The 19718-nt window shown below is 43.6% G+C and overlaps 1 pseudogene; it reads right to left on the bottom strand.

Moving 5' to 3' along the window:
* Positions 1 to 17374, bottom strand: part of LOC105721337 (protein FAM98B-like) — a 36894-nt pseudogene extending 19520 nt beyond the window's left edge.
* Between the last annotated feature and the right edge of the window lie 2344 nt (positions 17375 to 19718).

Raw genomic sequence — 19718 nt, 5'->3', positions numbered from 1 at the left:
AACCACCCAATGGGTTCACCTTCCTCGCTGTCTAGACAGACAGGGTCTCACTCTGTCACCCAGGCTGGAGTGCAGTGGCGTGATCTCGACTCATTGCAACCTCTGTCTCCCAGTTTCAAGCGATCCTCCCAGGCAAGCCTCCTGAGTAGCTGGAACCACAGGTGCACACCACCACGCCCCGCTAATTTTTGTATTTTTAGTAGAGATGGGGTTTCACCATGTTGCCTGGGCTCTTAAGCTCAAGCAATCCACCTGCCTCGGCCTCCCAAAGTGCTGAGATTACAGGCATGAGCCACGGCGCCCAGCCCGAGAGTTATGCATGAAGACCTCACTGTATGGAAGATCAGAGTTTTATTATTACTCAAATCAGTCTCCACAAGCATTTAAATATTCGTGATAAGAGTTTTTAAGGATAATTTGGTGGGTGGGGAAGCCAGTGAGTTGGGAGTGCTGATTGGTTGGGTCAGAGATGAAATCATAGGTAGTTGAAGCTGTCCTTTTGCTTGAGTCAGGTCCTGAGTGGGAGGCCACAAGATTAGATGAGCCAGTTTATCGACCTGGGTGGTGCCAGCTGATCCATTAAGTGTAGGGTCTGCAAAATATCTCAAGCACTATTCTTAGGTTTTACAATAGTGATGTTATCCCCAGGAGAAATTTGGGGACAGTCAGAATCTTGAAGCCTCCAGCTGCATAACTCCTAAACCATAATTTCTAATACTGTGGCTGATTTTTCAGTCCTACAAAGGCAGTCTAGTCTCCAGGCAGGAAGGTGGTTTGTTTTGGGAAAGTTAAACTATAAACTGAGTTCCTCCCTGAGTTCTGCCTATACCCAAGAGTCAAGTCAATGTGGACAGCTTGCAGCAAGATGGAGTTGGTTAGATCAGATCTCTTTTGCTGTCATAATTTTCTCAGTTATAATTTTGCAATGACAGTTTCCAACTTGTCTCCCCAAAGAGCATAATCTTTACCTGGTGCCTTCAGAATGAGAAATGTTTACCCATAGGTGTTTTGACTTTATTCATCTTTGTTTGAAGGGAATCTGAATATGCCACCCCAAAATATGACATATTGTCACAGGAAAATTTTGAGCTGAAGGCAATTGAGAGTCAGAAGATGCAGGTGGCTGGGAGTGGTGACTCATGTCTGTAATTCAAGCACTTGGGGAGGCCAATGAGGGAGGATCACTCGAGCCCAGGAGCTCCAGACCAACCTGGGCAACATAATGAGACCTCATCTCTGTGGCAGGCCAATTCTCCCTGATGGTCACACAAACAGGGCTCCATAGCACTCCAGTTACATAGACAAACTTCCACAGTGCTTGCCTTAACACTGGGCTAACAATTAAGTCTAGGGAAAATCAATGCCTGGACATCAGAACCAGAAATGAAACATATGTTCAGTAAGTGCCTTGCACAGGCTTCCCTGAAACCTGGAGCAAGTCAAGATAATGGAGACAGCCTTATATTCCTTGTACCAGGATCTGTTTCAGGTTGACGTCTGGGGCGAGTCAAGGTAACCGAAACAGTCCTTGAATAGACTTATTTTGCAGGGGAGTGTCTGGAGCAACTCTTAGGACCAAACCATAGGTAAGATAAAATAGAAGTAATCACTCTGGTGCTAGGATCCTCCTTAAGTAAATTTAGGAGACATTTCTTAATCACTCTGCTATCAGGACTCTCATGGATTAGGTAGATTTAGAGGACATTTTTGGCCTCTGACCTTCTAGTTGGAGAAAAATTACTTATAAATTGAGGCGAATGTGATACTGCATGAAGGCATATAGTCCAAACATATATAAGCATGGGAAGAATTGTAACACCTTGAGTTGGTCTGGCGAATTATCTCCAACCTTCTCTCTGTATCCGGTTACAGAAATAAACTCCCTTCATTCCCCGTCCATCTGCATCTCGTTATTGGGCCGTGAGAACATACAGCCAGACCCAGTTTGGTCTGGGAACATCTCTACTAAAAAAATTTTTTTTTGAGACTGAGTTTCACTCTTGTTGCCCAGACTGGAGAGCAATGGTGCAATGTCGGCTCACTGCAACCTCCACCTCCCAGGTTCAAGTGATTCTCCTGCCTCAGCCTCCTGAGTAGCTGGGATTACAGGCGCATGCCACCACATCCGGCTAATTTTTTGTATTTTTAGTAGAGATGGGGTTTCACCATGTTGGCCAGGCTGGTCTCGAACTCCTGACTGCAAGTGATTCACCTGCCTTGGCCTCACAAAGTGCTGGGATTACAGGCGTGAGCCACCTTGCCTGGCCTCTACTAAAAAAATTTTTTTTTAATTAGCTGAGTGTGGTGGTGCTCACCTGAGGTCCCAGCTACTCAGAAGCCTAAGGCAGAAGGATAACTGGAGCCCTGGAGGTCGAAGCTGCAGGGAGTTATGATCATGCCACTGCACTCTGGCCTGGGTGACAGATCCTAAAAGCAGGGCATAAATTTAGCATTGAGGAAGGTTCCTCTCCACCCACCCAGTACTAGGGAGAGAAGAGTGATTCTTATCAAACATGGGAATTAACTCTAAGACGAGTTTGCTTAAACAGAGCTTTCTAAAATAGCCCTTATCTTCCATTAATGCCCCCATACATTTCCTAGTCAGTGCCCCATAATTTGTTCCTTGAAGCCCAAACCCTCTTTCCTTTGTTAAAAAGGTACATAAAACCCCAAGTCTAAGTGCTTCTTTCCTGAGAACTCTTCTGCATGCAAATGTTAATAAAAACGGTGTGCCTTTTCTCCTGTTAGTATGTCTTTTGTTAGTTTAATTTGGAGGCCTCCAATTACCAAACATAAGAGGGCAGAGGAAAATTTTTCCTCTCTGACAATGTTTAGGATAAAAAGGAATGTTGTCCAAATAGGTAAATCAGCTGAGGCCAACCATGGTGGCTCATGCCTGTAATCCCAGCACTTTGGGAGGCTGAGGTGGGTGGATCATGAGATGAGGAGTTCAAGACCAGCCTGACCAACATGGTGAAACCCCATCTCTACTAAAAATACAGAAATTAGCTGGGTATGGTGGCGTGTGCCTGTAGTCCCAGCTACTCAGGAGGCTGAGGCAGGAGAATCACCTGAACCCGGGAGGCAGAGATTGCAGTGAGCCGAGATTAGGCCATTGCACTCCAGCCTGGGCTACAGAGCAAGACTCTGTCTCAGAAAAAAAAAAAAAAAAAAGAGGCCAGCACCTGGCTCACACCTGTAATCCCAGCACTTTGAGAGACCAAGGTGAGCAGATCATCTGAGGTCAGGAGTTTGAGACCAGCTTGACCAACATGGTGAAACTCCATCTCTACTAAAAATACAGAAATTAGCTGGGTGTGGTGGTGCATGCCTGTAATCCCAGCTACTCAGGAGGCTGAGGCAGGAGAATCGCTTGAACCCAGGAGGCAGAGGTTGAAGTGAGCTGAGAAGGCAAGATTGCATCATTGCCCCCTAGCCTGGGCAATAGGAACAAAACTCTGTCTCAAAAAAAAAAAAAAACCACACACACACAAAAGAAACAAAAAAAGAGGCCGAGCACTGTGGTGTGGACCTGTAGTCCCAGCTACTCAGAAAGCTGAGGTGGGAGGACTGCTTGAGCCCAGGAGTTTGAGGCTGCAGTGAGCTATGATTGTACCACTGTACTCCAGCCTGGGTGACAGAGTGATACCCTGTCTCTTAAAAAAAAAAAAAAAAAAAAAAAAAAAAAGAATGATTGCATCTGTACTGAACACGTACAGACTGTTTTTCTTGTCACTATTCCCTAAACAATACAGTATTACAACCATTTACATAGCATTTTCATTGCATTAGGTATAGTAATCTAGAGGTGATTTAGGTGATTTAAAGTGTATGGGAGGATGTGAGTAGGTTATACACAAACACTATGTCATTTTATGTAAGAGTCTTAAGCATCCGTGGATTTTGGTATCCAAGGGTGGATCCTAGAACCAATTCCATATGGATACTGATCATTTCTTAAGAGTGTGACATTTGGGCAAGTGGACTTAGAAAATGCTCTGGCATGGTATCAAAAGTCAAGCAATGATCATTTACCACTTTACGGAATTGGTACACATTTTCTTTATATATACATACGGTATACATATTTAAGATATATACTTATACACACATACTGTCTCAGGAAGTTATGAAAGTATTTTCTGAAATGTTTTTTCTGTTAGCTTTATACCTTTGTTTAGCTTTAAATTTTTAAATCCCCCTGCCTGCCACCAAAAGTATTTATTATTTGATGTGTTGTAAGGACTTTTATTTTTCTTGAAAACAAACAAAACAGCACCTGTTTTTATTTTTATTATTTTTTTCCTTTTTCATTGACCACTGGTGATCAAACAGCACCTGTTAAATAGTTCATCTTTCCCCACAATTTGAAATGAAACTTTAGGTTGCTGTGTAGTATATATATGCACTTGAGTCTATTTCTGGACCTTATTCTCTTTCAGTGGCCAATTTGTCACTGCTTTAATATGACAATGTTTTCTTTTTCTTCTTTTTTTAAGACAGAGTCTCATTATGTTGCTCAAGCCAACCTCCCAAACCTCCCAAAGTGCTGGGATTGTAGGCATGTGCCACCACGCCCTGCCAACAATGTTTTGATAGCTTTATATTTTGATAGATGGGATAGCATATCTCCCACATTTATTCCTATACTCAAAATATGTGATTTATACTAATCAACTGTTCTTGTTCTTTGCGGGTTTGTTTTGTTTTGTTTTGTTTTGTTTTGACACAGTCTCACTCTGCCACCCAGACTGGAGTTCACTGGCATGATCTCCGCTCACTGCAACCTCCGCCTCCTGGGTTCAAGCGATTCTCCTGCCTCAGTCTCCCAAGTAGCTGGGACTACAAGTGTGTGCCACCACACCTGGCTAATTTTTGTATTTTTTAGTAGAAATGGGGTTTCACCATACTGGACAGGTTGGTCTCAAACTCCTGACCTCATGATCTGCCCACCTCGGCCTCCCAAAGTGCTGGGATTAGAAGTGTGAGCTACTGCACCCAGCCAACCCTTCATGTTCTTATTAAAAAATTATATTCCTTTTAACTGGTAGAACCCAGGCATGGTCAAAAGAATAAAAGGAAAAATTAATCACACTCCCAATTTTGCATCTGAGCCATCCAGTTTGCTTCTCCAGAGGCAACTAATATTCTAGTTTCTTGGGTATCACCATATGGATATTCTATTTGAGTTGGATCATAGTTGACTTGTTTCTATATTTGGGCTTTGACAAAATTAAAATTGACATTCTTGAATATAATAATATATATAATATATTGAATATATCTAATAATATATATAACAATAATAATAATTATTTATTATTATTATTTTGAGATGGAGTCTCACTCTGTCACCAGGCTGGAGTGCAATGGCCACTACACTCCAGCCTGGGCAACAGTGTGAGACTCTCTCAAAATACAAAACAAAACAAAACAAAAAAAACCCACAGATAACTTTGTGGCTTTACTTGTCACTTTGGGGGATAACAGCTTTAACTGTTTATTTGCTATTTGCAATTCCTGTTTTATGTAATGCCTGCTTAAGACATTACCATGCTTGGGAAGAGGATGTACATCTTTTCCTTGTTTTCATTATGGATTTACAATTTTCCAAAATGTTTACATCTTTGATCCACCTAGAATTGGAAGGTAAGCTGAAGGAGTTTAACTCTCATTTTCCAGATGGCTACTCGGTTGTCACAATATTATTTATTGAATAATTCATTCTAGATAAATATAGAATCAGTTTTTGTGCATGCCCATGTGTATCTATTGGCAACTAGTAAGAAGCAAAACCCACACCACAGAGCAGCATACAAGAGAAGATATTTTAATTGAGATCTTTTATAAATTGCAATTTGAGAGACACAAATCTAGCAAGCAGCTAAATCATGTTCTGTCCAGACAAGGCTGGGAAGAGGCTTATAAAGATTCCCGGCAAGTTTATACCAGTAGAAAATTTTAGCACAGTCTATGATTGACAATGGCTGATTGACAGCTTAGATGTCTCTAGGTGATGAATGGCCTAATTTGGCACAGCTGTCTTCTCAGGAGATTTGTGATCAGGCCCACTGTAAACAATTCACATCAAATCCAGCTGCTTCTTTAGTATATTTGTGATTTGGTCCAATTCAAACAGGTCAAATTTCATGTGAGTATATGGGTGTGGGGGTATGTGTATGATATATGTTATATCTGTATGTATTTATATGTCTATACATATGTTTGTATATTGTCTACATGGTACCAAATTAACTAAAAATAAATGAGTGCTCATAAATAAGTTGAAATATTTTTTAAGTTTACGTGACTTTAGTGAATCTTTTGGTAGACAAGACTAGTTTAATAATGTTGGTTTAATAAAAACAACTATGTCTCCTGAGTTGTCAGCAAAATATGCATGCATTTAAGTTTCTTACTTTTATGATATTTACCTAACATATAGTAATAAAAATGGTTACCCTTAGAGTTTTGCTAAGCTAAATTAAATTATGGATACTTATTAAATATCTAGGTCATTTCCAATTAAGATATAATGCTAAGACATTAATTATTAAATTTGAGTTTAGGCTTATATACTATTGACTCTGTTTATTTGAGATAGAGTCTCACTCTGTCACCCCCGGCTGGAGTGCAGTGGCATGATCTCGGCTCACTGCAACCTCTGCCTCCCAGGTTCAAGGGAGTCTTGTGCTCTAAAAGTCAAAAGTTGACTTTTGACTATAGAGCTCTTAAAAAAACCTTTTTGCCAGGTTTTAGACAGACAAATAGCAAACATTCCTGTCTATTGGCTTCCTTTCTGAAATTTGCACCAAGAAGTAGTTTTTTTTGTTTTTGTTTTCTGTGTTTGTTTGATTTTTTTCAGGGATGGGGGTATATTTGCCTATTAAAGGTCTAGAATAATCACTATTTTATTTATTTGTTTGTTTTTCCCAAGACAACTCTGTCACCCAGGCTGGAGTGCAGTGGCTCGATCTCAGATCACTGCAACCTCTGCTCCCAGGCTCAAGTGATTCTTGTATCTCAGCCTTCTAAGTAGCTGGGACTGCCGGCACATGCCACAATGCCTGGCTAATTTTTGTGTTTTTAGTAGAGATGGGATTTCATTATGTTGACCAGGCTGGTCTCAAATTCCTAGCCTGAAGTGATCAGCCCGCCTCAGCCTCCCAAAGTGCTGAGATTATACGCAAGAGCCACCATGCCCAGTGCTAGAAAATCACTATTTAAAGCTGTTGTCAGCCAGGTGTAGTGGCTCACGCCTGTAATCCAAGCACTTTGGAGGCCAAGGTGGGCGGATCATCCGAGATCTGGAGTTCAAGACCAGCATGACCAACATTGTGAAACCCGGTCTTTAAAAAAAAAAAAAAAAAAAAAAGCTGTTGTCTTTGAAATGTTTTAATAAACTTTCTTGTGAGTATATGGTTCCATTTAGCTTAGGAGAGAAGGCTGACCAAAGCAACAAAAAGTTTTCATCATATTTAAAATATAAACCATATTTTAAAATCAAAGGTATACCTGAACAAATGACAAAACCAACACAAATAAACACACATGAGACCAAAACCAAGATGCCCTTTTAAACCAAGCCCTTCATTAAAAGTTGATTTTAACCAAGTTTCTCAAAGAGGGAGCAAAAGTTAGCAGCCCTTACAAGATCCGGACCTCTCCCAAGGACAGCTTAGAGAAAGTTTCCCTAGCGACAACCGGGGTGCAACCCACAGTTGTTCACCATATTCTCTATGGTCTCAGCTTTTCAGCTGACTGTCTGCCTGACCTTCCACAAAGGCAGAGCTTCCGGTATGTGTGCCCTGCAGACGGAAGATGAGAAGAGACCGTCGCTAAAAGAGGAAAGCAAAAGCTGCCCTCGGAGGTGGAAAGAATTACAAATGGGCACCCCAAAACCTCAAGAGTCACACCAAAAATTCAAAACAAGTAATCAAACCAATTCTTACAAATGTTCTCTTCTAAGCTAAACATATCCCCTGAGGAAAGGAATGGTTTGGTCCGTCCAGAGAACTTTAGCTCTGTTTCAAATCCAATCTCAGCTGGAATGCTGCTTAGTTAATTCCCTGAATGCTAACATTTCAAAAACATGGTAAGGTTTACATCTTCAAAGGACTGAGAAAGGCCTGGAAAATACCGGAGTGACTTTTGTAAATCCTGCAGCAAAGTTGAGCAGGCAATTTGAACATTTAAAGAATTTTCTGAGGGTGTTAAAAGAGAACTCTCCAGAAAAAAAAGTTTTAGTTATAACAGTCCAAATTTCCAAAGGTTGGCCAGGTGCATTTGCTCATGCCTATAGTCCTAGCACTTTGGGAGGCCAAGGCTGGAGGATCACTTGTGTCAAAGAGTCTGAGACCAGCATAGGCAATATAGTGAGAATTTCATTTCCACAAAAAAATTTTAAAAAAATTAGCCAGGCATGGTGGCACATGCCTGTGTAAGTCCCAGCTACTTGGGAGGCTGAGGTGGGAGAATCACTTGAGCCTGGGATGTCGAGACTATAGTGAGCTATAATTGTGCCACTGCACTCCAGCCTGAGCAACAGAGACCCTGTCTCAAACAAAACAAAACAAAAAAGTTCCAAAGGTATACCTCTAACTGGGACTCAAAACCTGTAAACCTTTTTATGGCGTATAATCAGATGCATAAATTATGCCTGAAGAGGGTGCAAATATGCAGTTCCCCTCAAGATCTGATGTTTCTTCCAAAGATAGCCTAAGAAAGTAAAGACCCTCGGCCAGGCGCGGTGGCTCATGCCTGTAATCCCAGCACTTTGGGAGGCCAAGGCGGGTAGATCACTTGAGGTCGGGAGTTCAAGACCAGCCTGACCAACATGGTGAAACCCCATCTTGTTAGGAAAAAAAAAAAAAAAGAGCAATAACCAATAGTACCTGAAGTCGAGCTATAAGAGTCACAGTTCAAAAACTAATTGATTTTTCTTTATTTGTAAATGTTTTTTCCTGCCAAACTGAACGTGGAAAAGAAGAAACAGAATTTTTTTACCTTCCTCTCTTGACCAGATACCACAGATAGAAGTGTGGGAGATCTTAGGAGATCTAATGGTTAAAAAATTAATAAAAGAAAAAAAAAGTCTGGGAGAAACTGACTTCGGTAAGAAATCCTACCTATTTCTATTGGCTTCTGCAAGTTCTCCCAGGATTCCATTCATAGGTCTTGGAGTGAGTGGAGTGTATTTCTATTGGTCCCATTTCAGTTGTCAGATTGTAGGGAGAAAATATAATTTTTTTCTTTCCCTCATAGGATCTTATCTTAGATACTCTCCAAAACAATGAAGCAATCCTTGTAATCAAAGCTGGCAACAGAAAACACCTGAAAACAGGCCTGAACCTCAACCATCTCAGGAGGTTTGGAACACAAGAGGACTCACCTAATGAATTCCAGGGCTGTCAAGAGTCAATGGATTGCAAGAGGTTCCTGCAGGTACCTTTGCTTGGGTCCAAGGTGGCACCAGAGATCAAGAGGGAACTGCTCTGTATCCCACTTCTGACACCATGTGATAGAAACTAATAAGAAATAAAACCAATGCTGTGGATCAGCAAACAAAACAGAAGATATTTTAGCCCAGCATGATGGCTCATGCCTGGGATTTCAATATTTGGGGAGGCTTAGGTGGGAGGATTACTTGAGCCCAGGAGTTTGAGACCAGTCTGGGTAACATAGTAAGACCTTATCTCTATAAAAAATGAAATTAACTGAGCATGATGGTTCATGACTGTAATCCCAGCTTGGGAGGCTGAGGTGGGAGGATTGCTTGAGCCTGGGAGGTGAAGGTTGCAATGAGCTGAGATTGTGTCACTGCACTCCAGCCTAAGTGACAGAGCAAGAGACGCTGTCTCAAAAAAAAAAGAAAGGTATTTTAATCAGGGTCTTTCATGACTTGCAATTTTGAAGACACAAATCTGTTCCATCCATACAAGACTGGGCAGGGGCTTATAAAGGCTTCCTGCAAGATTACACAGATGGAAAAATTTAGCACAATCCATGATTGACAATGATTGATTGACAGCTTACATGTCTCTAGGCAATGATCCGCTTAATTCAGCACAGCTGTCTTCTCAGGAGGTTGGTGATTAGACCCTGTGTAAATAGTTCAAATCAAATTCAGCTGCTTCTTCAAGACATTTTCAGTTTGGCCCAGTTCAAAAAGGTCAAATTCCTTCTAGGTGTACACATGACTGGGGCCCAACTCCTTATGCCCTTAGACTCCTTTTTAGCGACCTCTGACATAGTCATCTCCATTTTGGATTTCTTTTCACTCTATCTATCGATTGATCGATCAATCATATATGTGTGTATGTATAAATGTGGTTAAGAATTCCTTTGTATTTCACAGAATGCATAGATTAATTGGAAGAGATTTTCATTTTTTTTCTTTTTTTTTAAATCTTTTGAGACGGAGTCTCTCTCTGTTTCCCAGGCTGGAGTACAGTGGTGTGATCTCAGCTCATCAAAACCTCTGCCTCCTGAGTTCAAGCAATTCTCCTGCCTCAGCCTCCTGAGTAGTTGGGACTACAGGTGCGCATCACCATGCCTGGCTAATTTTTGTATTTTAGTAAAGATGGGGTTTCACTATGTTGGCCAGGTGGGTCTCAAACTCCTGACCTTGTGATCTGCCTGTCTTGGCTTTCCAAAGTTCTGGGATTACAGGTATGAGGCACTGCGCCCAGCTAGGAAGAGTTATTCTTTATATATTTAATGAGATCAGATGTTTCACCACTGATATTGAGCCATGGATAAAGGGGGCCACTAGGGACAGCACAAATTAGACCAGAGGCATTGGTTGAGGGAGAGAGGCTGGAAAATGAGCCAGTTGAGGAAATGTTCCATTTGCATCAGGTGATACGTAACAGTCGATTCAGTTAGTTTGATGGTGAGAGGTGTTTAATAATGATAGTGCATTGCTATTTGTCAGCATATTCCCAAATGAAATGGCGGATGGTATGTAGAAGAGGGGAAACAAGAGCAAAGGGGGCCAGCTTTTGTAAATGGGGTCTAGTTGTTTTGAAAAATATGCCACTGGTTGGAGGGAATCTCCCATGGGTTGGGCTAACAGTCTAAGGGCCTGGGGTTTTTGTTTGTTTATTTATTTATTTTTTTTGAGATTGAATCTCGCTGTGTCATCCAGGCTGGAATGCAGTGGCTCGATATCAGCTCACTGCAACCTCTGTCTCCCAGGTTCAAGTGATTCTCCTGCTTCAGCCTCCCAAATATCTAGGACTACAGGCGCATGACACCATGCCTGGCTAAGTTTCTGTATATTTAGTAGAGACGGGGTTTCACTGTGTTAGCCAGGATGGTCTTGATCTCCTGACCTCACGATCTGCCTGCCTTGCCCTCCCAAAGTGCTGGGATTACAGGCATGAACAACCATGCCTGGCCTTCTCTGAGTTTTTCATAATTAACTACCTTATGGACATTTTTGTCCATGCCCACAAGAAGACAGGTAATCATGTGGTCTCATCACCTGATGCCATTGTCTTCCTGTTGGTAAGTCCAGTCTGGGTCTCTATGGGTGACTGCATCACTGGCCACTGGATTTTGTATGGGGCTTGGTTATGGAGTTCATCTGCATGTGTTTCAGCTGAACGCCAGATGTGCTCTTTTTCATCAGGGGTAAGGGTGGAGGTTAGACTTATATAAATGTCATATCAAGTTAATTAAAGGATTGGGTTATGTTTGGGAATTCCCTGTAATAATTTTGAATGGATTCTCAGAGAAAGATCCCAGGTGCTGTTTGATCTGTGACAAGTCAGACATGGAGAAACGGACATGAACGAGAGCAATGCCTTTCAGCTCCAGTCACTTCCTGGAGAGGGAGAATGGCAGAGGTGGTTTGATTGGTTGTAGTTTTTGAATGGGTAACAAGTGGAGAAGGAGGAGGGGCCGAGTATGGGGCTAAAGGCTGGGGGCAGGAGGGGCCAAAAGGGTGGAGGGTTTGGACAGGCAAGAAACAGATGCAGAGGGTTGAGAGTACAGAGGTTCATCTGCAGAGGTTGCAGTGTACCTAGATCGGGTCATTGTACTCCAGCCTGGGCAACAAGAGCGAAACTCTGTCTCAAAAAAAAAAAAAAAAGAAAAGAAAAGATAAGATAATTATGCTAAATACAAGGAGCCAGACACAAAAGATTATACTATATCATTCCACGTTTATAAAATTTTAGAAAAAGGCAATTATTGCATATAGTGATAGAAAGCCGACTGATGGTTAGATTAATGTGAAATATTTTGTCACATAATGCAATGAAAATAACATAAATAAATATAAACAAAAAAGTCAGTGTCCATCATCAAGATAGCTTCTAAGGAAGCTTCTACTGATATTTGCAATTTATAGTCTATATCAAAGGCTATTTCATTTGTGGCTTTTTGGAGAGGCCAGTGGAGATTAGAGCTCTGACAAATTACTCTTTTGTGAAGCTAATTTGCAATCATGTTCTTGTTATATGGAGAAAATCCTTGTTCTTGAAGGGCATTCTTAAAGGGAAGGAATGGTTGCTGTCTTACTCTTCTTCATTTTCCAGTAGATAGCTAATGTATATTCACTTGAAGTAAGTCTTATTTAGGGAGTAGCAATGTGTGTCAAGGCATGTTGGAAACAGGTTTATGACATCTGGAAAAATCCACACCGAGACAATGGATCACTCAGTAAGGCTAGTTTACTGCCTGCAGGAAGGGTGCAACTCACCAGCAGTCTTGCCATGAGAGTACACCTGAACAAGGGAGACAGGGATATTTACAACTTTCATAACCTGACGCAATCATCCTACTGCTGTGTCCAGTTTCCATTGGCCAGAATGGGCCCTCACATTCTATTGGCTAAAAACTTGGAAATTTTCTTTTCTTTCTTTTTTTTTTTTTTTTTTTTGGTGACAGAGTCTTACTCCGTCGCCAGGCACCAGGCTGGAGTGCAGTGGCGCAATCTCAGCTCAATGCAACCTCTGCCTCCCGGGTTCAAGCAGTCTCCTGCCTCAGCCTCCTGAGTAGCTGGGACTACAGGCGCGCGCCACCATGCCCATCTAATTTTTGTATTTTTTAGTAGAGACGGGGGGGTTTCACCATGTTAGCCAGGATTGTCTCGATCTCTTGACCTCGTGATCTGCCCGCCTCAGCCTCCCAAAGTGCTGGGATTATAGGCGTGAAAAACTTGGAAATTTTCTAAAGTGGTAAAGGCAGAGGAGAACAAAGGAAAAGAGGAAGTAACTCGAGGAATGCTTAGAGAAGCGATAACATTTCCAAATAAGGAAGGGAAATAAGCTGACCTAAGACTTGCCTGGGCTTGTCCAGGCATGTCAGGGCAAATATCTGGGTTAAAGTGGAAGAGCTAAGAACACAGGATGCACTTGTTTCTTTATTATGACTAACAGCTACTTTAAGATTACTTTAAAAAGCTTTAATCAACCTTTGAAGAAACTGTTATTTATTCATAATGAACTAGGAGGAAAGCTTTGAAGAGGAAACTTTTTTCTTATTTCCTACAAGGCACTTAACATTGTGCCAAGCGTCACAGTGCCAAGCACCATGTGAAGGCAGAGGGAAGATGACTGATGATGTATCCTGAAGAATACTGGAGTCAACACTTGGAGAATGAGTTGAGTGCTGTGGAAACCCTGATGACAGGGATCACAATCAGGAAGACCCAAAGCAGCAAAAGCTTTTGCAGTTTGGCCAGGGAGACTACAGTGTAACTAGGTATTCTGGATTTATGCAGAGGCTCTATCATGAGATTACTCAGTTTAGAATTGGATTAACCTGTCATTTCTGTGGTCTCACCCAGAATTGCCTTTACAGTATGATGTAGGGAAATGCCTTTGACCACTCCCCTATCTCTTTACCAATACCAGAGTCACACCTCCTACTGTGATAACCTGCTTTTTGCCAGCTAAAACTAACTCACTCTTCCTCAGACTAAGAGCTGTTCAGGCTTTACGTTAGCTTCTCGAGCCGGACAGACTCCATCTTAGCTTCTTCATTTCAGTTATTTTCCCACCATTAAGTACATAACTATAGTATGTAGCTGGGGCGGGCTGCCATTGGGCACCTCCAGGAATACATTTGTTGATAAGAGGCCGAGTTAAGTGGTACCAGCAGAGCCTGGGAATGCAGGTGCTGTCAAGCGCCCAGAGCCCCCATTATCTATAAGTTGTATGTATTTTATGACAACTTTATCCCTCACACCTGGCACTGTTTTATTTCTCACATACTAGTTTATCTTTTAACTTTTTGCTTACTCTGCTTTTGTGAAAAATTTGCTTCAGCTAGATTCTCCCTTCCTTTTAAAATTAGGGTATAACAGATCACCTAACTTTTTCTTAGGGGCCGAGAGAATTTTGGGCATTAGCCACCTCTTGGTCGCCAGCATAATAAAGGACTCATAATTCAATCTCAGAGTGTGGCACATTCCTTGACTCACTCAGGTACAACATACCTCATCTCTTTCTTTCCTTTGTTCCCTTGTTCTTTCTGTCCTTTTTTTTTTTTTGAGATGAAGTCTCGCTGTCACCCAGTCTGGAGTGCAGTGGTACCATCCAGGCTTACTGCAACCTCTGACTTCCAGGTTCAAGTGATTCTCCTGCCTCAGCCTCCCAAGTAGCTGAGACTACAGGTGTGCACTAACATGCCTGGCTAATTTTTGTATTTTTAGTGGAGATGGGGTTTCACCATGTGGCCCAGGCTGGTCTCAAACCCCTGACCTCAAGTTATCCACCCGCCTTGGCCTTTTGAAGTGCTGGGATTATAGGGGTAAGCCACCCAGCCCAGACGCTTTCTTCTTTTTTCTCCTTCCTGCCTCCTTCCCTTCTTCCTTCCTTCTTTCTTTCCAGAAACTAGTGTCAGTTCAAGCTTTCTTTTTTATTGACTAGATCAGGGGTCAGCAAACTGACCTGCAGCCTATTTTTGTTTTTCTTAGGCCATGACCCATGGGCTAAGAATGGCTTTGTCTTTTTAAACGGTGGAAAACAAATCCCCAAATGCCTGTCTTTTGAGTTACATCTCTCCCAATCTGGATCAGTTGCTTTCTACACTTGCTGTTTCTGATCCTGTGATTTTCCTTTACCATCACTTTGTGTATCTCCTGTTTTCTCTATTCCCTTCCCTTCCCTTTCCCTCCCCTCCCCTCCCCCGCTCCGCTTCTCATTCCCTCTCTCCCTACGTTCCTCCTTTCTTTCTTTCTTTCCAGGGGCATCAGCACCGGAGCAGGAATTCAAATCCCCCGTCATCATGTAACTCTTGGGACTCCTTCTTCTCTTGTTGCTTCTCCTTCGTAGTAAGGGCAGGGCCAGCAGCAGAAGCTACAGAGCCGGGGCAGCAGAGAAGGCCACGGCCCCATGGGACAGCACACTGGCAGCTTGCTGATACCCTGGGCAATGACATCTTGAATGTTTTTTCCATTCAGCTCACTGATGATTTTAACACTGGCTGTCATCCTGCGCAATGGGTTCCCCCGAGGGCAGCCAGTAGGTAGGGAGGACAACCTTCTGTGTCCAGGAAGAGAAGAAAATCATAGCCTCCTCTTTTAGTTTGTTCCTTTTCTTATTCCTGTGTTGCTGTTGAGAAATTCAAAGCAATTCTGACTCCTGTTCCACCCTTTTGTGCCACCCTCCTGCCCCTTTTGGAAGTCTGAGAATCTCCTCTTTGTCTTAGATATTTTACATTTCACAATCATTTGCTTTGGTGTGGGACAATTTTGATCTATTATGATGGACTGTCTCAATTTGGTCTTCTGTTCTGAGTGTGTTTCTTGAACTATTTCTTCTTTTTTTGGAGATGGAGTCTCGCTCTGTCACCCAGGCAGGATGCAGTGGTGCTATCTTGGCTCACTGCAACCTCCGCCTCCTGCGTTCAAGTGATTCTCCTGCCTTAGCCTCCTGAGTAGCTGGGACTACAGGTGCACACCACCATGCCCGGCTAATTTTTGTATTTTAGTAGAGACAATGTTTCACCATGTTGCCCAGGCTGATCTAGAACTCCTGAGCTCAGGCAATCCGTCCCGTCTGCCTCGGCCTCCCAAAGTATTAGGATTACAGGTGTGAGCCACCACACCCGGCCTGAACTATTTCATTGTTGATTTCTTCCCCTCTGTTTTTCTCTTCCTAGAAATTCTATTATTTGGCTGCTGAACTTCATAGATTTCATAGATTTTCTTACCTTTTTTCTCTCGTTTCCTATCTCCTTGTCTTTTTGCTACACTTTCTGTGTAATTTCCTCAATTTTATCTTTCAATTCTTCACTAAAATTTTCATTTCTTATCATGTCTTTAACTTCTAAATGTTGGACTTTCCGCCGAGCTCAATGAGGAAACAGAGACCGGAGTGAGGAAATTAAAAGCCAATTTATTCGGCTCCCGGGCGAGGTTCTATGGTCCGAGAAGGGGCCAGAGAAGTCGCGCTTCTCTTCTTGGGGCGTGGGGTTTTATAGGGAGTAGAAGTGGCTGATTGACTACGGGGGAAACAAAGACAAGGTAGTTCTATTGGGTGTTAAAAGACTGGGGACGGGCGAGGTGAACAAAGCGGGGGCATTTCCATTGGGTATGAAGGGATTGAGCACGGACGAGGGGCTGGCCGAGGATGTACGGGGGAGCTACCATAGGGCAGGCTCTTGGCAGGCCTTTTCAAAATTTATGGCAGGTGCAGGGCTGAGATTGGAATGCGGACATGGGCAAGGGGAGCCTGCGTGGAGAGGGCAAATGCTGAGCAATGTGCTCAGTATGATGATGTAGTTTTCAGGCACGGAGAGAGAAGGGCATGTCCATTCGGCTCCCAAGGAGGCACCGGCCTTACATTCCGACCTTTTTGATGATATAGGACGTCGCTTCTTTTCTGGCTACTTCCTGCTGAACAGGGGCGATGTGGGGGGGTCAGTTGGCTGGTGCCTCAGTCGGGATTCGGACATAGGGGTGAAGTAACATCTGGTTTACGGCTACCCTGGAAATTTCCCTTATGCGTGCTTGAAAAAACCTGAGAAAGAACGGGGCTAACATTAGTAAAAGACAAACTATGATTAAGGGAATTACAACGGGAGCCAGCCAGGTAAATATGGGAGATTGCCACCAGTTAAAGAAAGAGACTTGTACATTCTGTTTCCTTCGGAGGTCTTCCTGGAGGCGGTGGAGAGTATTGACATTTTCTTCTACTAGGCCTGTTTCGTTGATGTAATAGCAACACTGTTCCTGGAGAAACAGACAGGTACCCCCTTTTTCTGCCGTTTACAGGTCTAGGGCCCGCCGGTTTTGGAGAGTTACCTGAGCCAGTGACGTTATCTGTCGCTGGAGAGATGCCAGAGAGGCGGCCGATACTTCAATGGCCACCCGGAGCTTGTCCTCCAGCTGAGCGGCCGAAGTGACACTGTAACCCATAGCTCCACTTCCTATCCCAGCTGCTGCCAGAGAGGTTGCTAAAGAGAGGCCTATTACTATTGGGAGGAAGACTGCTCGTTTGTTCTGGTGATTAGGGGAGGGTACGATGAGGGATAGGAACTCAGCTTGCCCATACACTTCTAACTGTGGGACTAGGGTGACGGGCACACAGGGGAACGTGAAGGATGTTTTGATAACTTTGGTTAGGGTTTCATTATACCAAAAGTATTCTCCTGGGGGCACATAAAGGGAAGATTTTACATTTACTGTGGTGTTGCACTTGAGGCTGGGGTTATTAGCTATTCCATAACATAGAGAGAGAGAGTGGGAATGTATTTTGAATAATGGGATTCCTGTTAAGGTGGTGTCAGGTCCTGTGGGCGTTCGTGACAGGTTGAATCCGGTCCGGAGGGGAACTGCAGCTAGGGGGGGGTTGGTTAAGAGATGCACATAGAGAACAATTTGTGAAGTTATCGGCTTCAGTTAAGCTCAACATGTTAGCACCTTGTTGTACTAGTGTTATCCATGAGAAAGGCTGGGGAGTGTTACTCGAGGGTTTGATTTGGTCAGTTAAGGTGGCTTCATTTTGTCGGATGGTGTTGCTCAATGAGTTAAGTCGGTCTATTTCTATGGGCAGAGTGCGGGTATAGACTCGATATATTAGCCACGTACCACTGGGGTGGCTATTTTGAAACCAGAAGTATATTTTGCCTATAGTGCCCTTTTCCCAGCGGATGTTCCAGGGGTCACGGATAATAAGAGACACTTTACCTTGGTTGTCTAAAAGGAGCATATCACTTGGTGGGGCACCTTCAGTATGAAAGGGCTTGTGTATGACACAGTTAGCGTACGGGCACCCACCATAGGTTTGATTCCATAAACGACAGCGGTCCTGGGTTTGCTGATATAGGAAACAGAGGGCAAAGGCATCTTTAGAACTCCTAATAGTGTTGGACTTGGATTGTGGGAATTCGAACTTTATAGCTGACTGACACCCCGCGGGTTGGCAGTCTGCTTGGGCGAGGTAATGAGTTTTAGTGGTGGGGCCATCTGCCCAGGACTCTTGAAGGTAGAACCGCCAGACATAGTAAGGACTGGCGTTAAGGGGAAGGACTAGAATGACTGTGATGAGAAAGGTTTGGAGGGTCAGAGGATAACGAGCAAGGGCCCCGTGTGAGGCGTAGGCGAGTGGGGCCCAAGGTTTCAGACCTCCATTGACGATCCTCAGGGGCCAATTTGAGGCGGGACACATGGTACCAAGGGTTGTGGCCTAAAAGTTTGGCGGCAGTTGGGGTAGTTAGGACAACGATGTGGGGTCCTGACCACCTGGGCTGCAGAGACCCCGGTTTGAGTTCCCGGAGGAGGACGCTGTCACCTGGCTGGAGAGGTACTGCAGGATGGGAGTCCTCCAGTCCTGGAACTACAGGAAGAGTGCGGTCTGCGTGTTCCCTGAGTAAGTGACGGAGAAGAGAGAGGTAGGGGAGGTAAGAAGCCAGAGGGGGTGGTTGTGCTGGGAGATTGTGAGAAACCAAAAAAGGCTTGCCATGAGAGGGCATATGGGTAAAATTAATTTGCTAGTCTTGGGCTGGTAATTTGCCCCGCATCTGGTGAGTAGGGAACTGTGGCTTTAAGCCACCCTGAGAGGAGACTTTAGAGCAAGTGGCACATGCTTTGTATACTTGCTCTATTGTCTGTTGCAAGCCCGGTAGGGAAAAAAGGGGCTGTACAAAGCGATATAACGCCTTGGGTCCTATATGCAAGGATCGATGTATTTCAGCAATTATCTTTGAGGCCTGTGCCCGAGGAAGGGCGATTTTGTTATCCAGGAAAATGCAGCCCTGGTCTGACTCATTTCCCCCTTTTAATATGAGGGCCTGTTTTTCTGAGGGTGAGTAAACTGGCGGTGTAGCTGTGGCAAGGAAAAGAACTGGAGTCGGGGCTGGTCCGATATTAGTTAAGGATTTAGCTGCTGCATCTGCCCTTGCATTGCCCCGGGAAACAGCATCTTGCTGGGGCTGGTGCCCTCGACAATGAGTGACAGCAACATCCTTGGGCAGCAGTAGGGCCTTCAGGAGATTAGAGATTTGAGTAGCATTTACTATGGGAGATCCCTTTGTAGTGAGGAATCCCCGTTCTTTCCAGAGGGCAGAATGGCAATGGGTAATAAGGAAAGCATACTTTGAATCAGTATAAATATTCACTCGCTTTCCCTGTGCAAGCGTGAGAGCTCGGGTTAAGGCAACGAGTTCTGCTTTCTGCGAGGTGGTTCCATCAGGAAGTTGGCCAGCCTCGAGAGTAGCTGAATCTGTAACTACTGCGTAAGCTGCTCTTCGCTGTCCCTCAG

The sequence above is a fragment of the Aotus nancymaae genome, unplaced genomic scaffold (assembly GCF_030222135.1).
Source record: "Aotus nancymaae isolate 86718 unplaced genomic scaffold, 86718_ANA_hifiasm-v0.15.2.pri h1tg000016l, whole genome shotgun sequence".
In the NCBI taxonomy this organism is placed as follows: Eukaryota; Metazoa; Chordata; class Mammalia; order Primates; family Aotidae; genus Aotus; species Aotus nancymaae.
This window is presented reverse-complemented; position numbering and strand designations above follow the sequence as displayed.